Genomic DNA, 4,553 nt, shown 5'->3' on the forward strand with positions numbered 1-4,553 from the left:
TGAGATACACAAACAAGCTGCCTCTCTAGGGAACATAAAAGGCATTAAGTAAGAGCTACATTCTTTGGTGTGCAAAGCCACACCTTCCAATGCCGTCATCACTGAAGTTCTACTCACCCAAAGAGAAAGCCACAGAAATGTAAATAAGTTCATTTGCAGATGCCAGGGCAGAGGTAGCTCTGGATCCCCACACCCTCCAGGGACGCCATTCCGTCTGAGGGAGGAGAGAAAAAGAAATTTCTTAAGCAGGAAACCATTCCAAGATCTAAGGTGTTTATCTTGCGCAAACCTGTCGGCTCCATCTAATCAGACTGCAGTGAGTGTTTGCTGGGCCCAACCTTTACTCTGCCGGGGTCAGAACTGAAAACAATTCTCCATCTCTCAACCCCAAATTATGGTGACTGCAACTGAGAAGCCTAGTGCCAACTGGCACTGATCATAAGATAGAACCGCGAGTCAACTTGGCAGGCCAAGCCTGGCACCCTCTTGGTGGGCACTGTCCCAAGGCAGACAGCCATGTTCTTTCTCCTTTGGAATAGCAGGCCCTACTTGCACTGAAAACAAGTCAGGCACCCAAATTAGCATCAGAACCAAATGGTCTCCTGGGAAACTAATGACTATTAGTCCAGTTTTAAAACATTTTCTTTGCAACCTAGACAGTGAAGCCATGTCTTTCACAAGGACAAAAGGCCTTGTGCCAAAGAACTGTGCCATAGACCAATGATTATGGAATAGCTGGAAGATTCTATTTGAGGCTTTAGGGCATACTCTGAGTTTGCTTATTCTTTACTCCTATATAATCTTCCCCATTCGTTCACCACTGTGTTTTCTTTAACAAAAGTGAAACATTTCTCACTAGTTTTTTTTTTTTAATATAACAGTCCTTTCTGCAAGAAGTTGGAATCCTTTGGATGCAAGCAACTTCTAGATAGGTCAGAGAGCGTTGCCCTTATCAGATAGAGGATTCAGGCCAGCATATGTCTATCCTCAAAGCCTCCCTCCTAGAAATCCTCTGAAAAACAATCGATTTGCATTCTGGTGATAATAGTGTGCAATTGAAGAGTGGCCCATAGTTTACAAAATGCCTTTACGTTTCCACAATTTAACTTCTCAACAGTTGGAGTAGGAGCAAGAGGTCTTGTCTTCATGCAATATTTCTTTGTGCAATTTATACTTTGCTACGAGCCTTCTTTGTGCCTGACCTTGAGGAGTGACATAGCACCTTCTGGAAGAAGCTGAGTCCTAAGGGGACTGGCCCCCAAAGGTTGTCAGAAATTCATTCCAGTCTCAGCAACTTACTGAGGTCCTGTTTCAATGTAAAAAGTAAATCTGGAGCTAAGGCTAGAGCTCGGTTGGAGAGGGCATGCCTGGTATGCGGAAAATCTCCAGGTTCTATCTCCATTGCCCCAAAACCCACACAAAAGATCCTCCAACTATCTCTACTATCTCTAAGGAAAACTTGAAGATACTTTCATGCCTTTAAGCAATGCTGGAATAAATATGTAATTTTTTGAGCTTATTATCAAGGATAGATTTTTATCTGAAATCTATAAACCTCTCTGCTTTAATGACTCCTTGCTTTAGTTGTTCCAGTGTCTCGTTCACACTGAACAGCAGTGCTATGTTAAAATGCTATGCCCCAAAACATACGTTTGTTTATTCTAAAATTTTCTTTCTGCTTTGGGTTTCCAGTGATTCTGTTAATTGCACAGTACCAAAGCAAGCTCATTAGGAATCAATTTGGCTGCATGCATCATTTTACTTGTGGGGAACTAATCTCATCCAAGACTCTCTCCCTTTCTTACTAATTAACTCTTTTCCCTCTTAGTCCTTCTCTGAAAAATGTGCTAGTTGTAGAGTATTTTTTCCCAAGACTTCTCTCTGGGGAGCAGAATTCTCTGTAAATAAGTTGTACAGATACCATGAGGTGAAATGGGTGCAAGAACAAGAAGAGAGAAAGAAAGAAAGATGGTGAACTAAGGAAACATAATATTCAAAGACTTCTACTTTTAAAAATGTTGCACCTCAATTGCTTCAGTGTTGGTTGTGAAACTGATGTTTTCAGTGAACTGTTTGACTACGTGGGATGTGTCTGTCAGTATGGTTTCCCTGTGGGCCTGTGGGCCTCCTTGTATGTATCTTCCTATGCGCTCCTGTAGCATTGTCTGTAAATCCCCATCATATACTTGCCACAATCTCCCTCGTCTGTCTTTCTCACTAAACCAATAGCTAAGAGTAGACTCAGCCTCTGTGTCACCTCCTGGGTTCGCATCCCAGCGTCTAACCACACATTCCTTGCTCGTTTTATTTGTTGTTTAACTTAGGAACATTATTTCCTACTTAGTGCACTTTCATAGAGAAAAAGCATCAAACAAACACCTCCTGAGGCAATCCAGTGAATGTGCAGCCATACCACAAGAAATGAACTTCAGGGGGTTTTATGGAACGTCCTTCAGAGGTAGGCCAGCTTTTCCCAACATTAACAGAGAGCTCAACAGTCTTCACGTGTCTATAAAAATTTTTGTTTACACAGCAAACATTATGGACAATTATGACTTCATTAAGATTCTGTAGGGTGTCATGGGAGGGCCAGATGTTTAAAGATCTGATTGGACTCTGTCTCCCAGTGTCTATGAGCTTCCCCTCACATGTTTCCTCTCCCTAGTAGACCTATTACACCTCTCCCAAGCCTTTTTCTCCAAACTTGCATCCCCACACCAAGCAGAGCTCACAATAGGCATATGCCTTTAGCAATGGGTAGATTATGTTAAAACAACATACTTTTTCTATTACATCATTGGCAGTTGTTAGTCCTTGCAATAGATTTTTTTCCAAACACCTTCCAGTATTGTAATGTAAGCAGAAGCCATGCCTCTTAAGGACATAACATTTTAAAGCCACCCTCTCCCTCTCGAGTCCAAGGAGGAGTCAGTCATTTCTCACTAGTGATGGTCATCTCAACGGCTCAAGTAAGCAGTCTCCTTTCCATTCAGCTTTTGCTGTCATCCCTTGTTAGTGAGTTCTAGTTACTTCCTGTTGGTGTGATAAACCACTGGCCAGAAAAAAAGTAAAAAAAAACAATCTAGGGAAGAAAGGAGCTTCTTTCAATTTACGTGTCCAGGAAACAGTCTCACCTGTCATAGTTATCTACCTTCTTATGCAGCCTCGGACCTAGGCTTAGGGATAATGCTACCAACAGTGGACTGGACCCACACATAGGAGTCAGCAGTCAAAACAATTTTTAAAACACACACCCAGAGGCTAATCTGATTGAGGGAATTCATTCGAGGTTCCCTTTTCTCAGGTGACTGTAGGCTGCATCAAGTTGGTGATAAAACCTGTCCAGGTCAGTGGAGCATCATTTTAGCTGAGAAAGAAGCACTTATTCTATCTATGTATCTATGTGTTTATCATCTATCTATTTATCTCTCAATCATCTATCTATCATCTATTATCTATTTATCACCTATCTATCTAACACACACACACATGCACATGCCTTTAGTAATGGGCAGATGTGTGTGTGTGTGTGTGTTTGTGTGTGTATAACTTCCTGTGTATGTCTCCTTCCTTCTAGGAGATATCTCTTATTAATCTAATAATTATAGGCCAACCAAAAGCTTACTCACTTCTTACTATGTGCCTTCGCTGACAACTTTTTACAAATTACCCCACTTAATTACAAGGACAACCATATTGATCATTATTATTGTTTCCATTTCACAGGTTAGAAAGAGGAACTCAGCAGTATCCTTCCAGTTGTTTAACTCATATAGAACCTCATCACAACCAGCTCACAAGGCGAAGGGACTCCAGCTGTCCTCATTTGAAAACTGTTTGATTTGGCAAGTAGAAGTTGCGTATGATAACCACACATGTTTTGAAGTCTGCATATATTGTAAGAAGGCTAAATCCAGCAGAATTAACATAGGTGTTACCTCACAGCCTTTGTGTGATGGGATCTTTTAGAATGTAACTCTCAGTGATTTCCAGGAATATTGCACAATGCTGTTCTCCATGTTGTATATCGTGTTGTACATCGTGTTGTATATGTATTCTCTTGAACTCATTCCTCCAGTCTAACTGAAATTTATATCCTTGCCCAACATCAAAGGGAAGTATCAAACAGATTGTATTTTAAACCTTATTTTAAATATCTGAAAGTGACTAAGAACTGTGGAAGTAAGGAATACAGAAAGCTAATCCTAAGAGTTACAAAGTCTACAGGATCAGGCAAGTCTCAAGTCGATCTAGATGAAGGTCACATGGGAGGCCAGAATGACGTGGCTGGATTCTTTCATTCCAGGAGTCTAAATTTGAGACACTGAAAGGTCTGATCATCAGTCTGATTTTTAATGTCTGTTTTACTATGTAAGACTTGAAATATGAAATAAATTTTCTAAATCTATATTGGGTTATATGCAGATCGTTTATTTGGAGAATGCTGTCGGTAACAGTTAGGGAGTGAGAGAGGCAATGGGGCAAGAAAAGAAATTGAATTCCAGCTCAGTTAACATCATAGATCCCCGTGGGAGCTTTGAACCTAGACTTCC

The 4,553-nt window shown here is 40.8% G+C and overlaps 1 long non-coding RNA gene across 2 annotated transcripts in view; it reads right to left on the reverse strand.

Moving 5' to 3' along the window:
• Positions 1-4,553, reverse strand: part of LOC134479388 (uncharacterized) — a 44,361-nt gene that overhangs the window by 25,646 nt on the left and 14,162 nt on the right. For both annotated transcript variants that reach the window (XR_015622419.1, XR_015622420.1), the window contains exon 2: positions 118-214. This is a non-coding gene — a long non-coding RNA (uncharacterized LOC134479388). The remainder of the gene's footprint in view (positions 1-117; positions 215-4,553) is intronic.

This window comes from Rattus norvegicus, chromosome 6 (genome assembly GCF_021556685.1).
Source record: "Rattus norvegicus strain SHRSP/BbbUtx chromosome 6, alternate assembly SHRSP_T2T, whole genome shotgun sequence".
Lineage (NCBI taxonomy): Eukaryota > Metazoa > Chordata > Mammalia > Rodentia > Muridae > Rattus > Rattus norvegicus.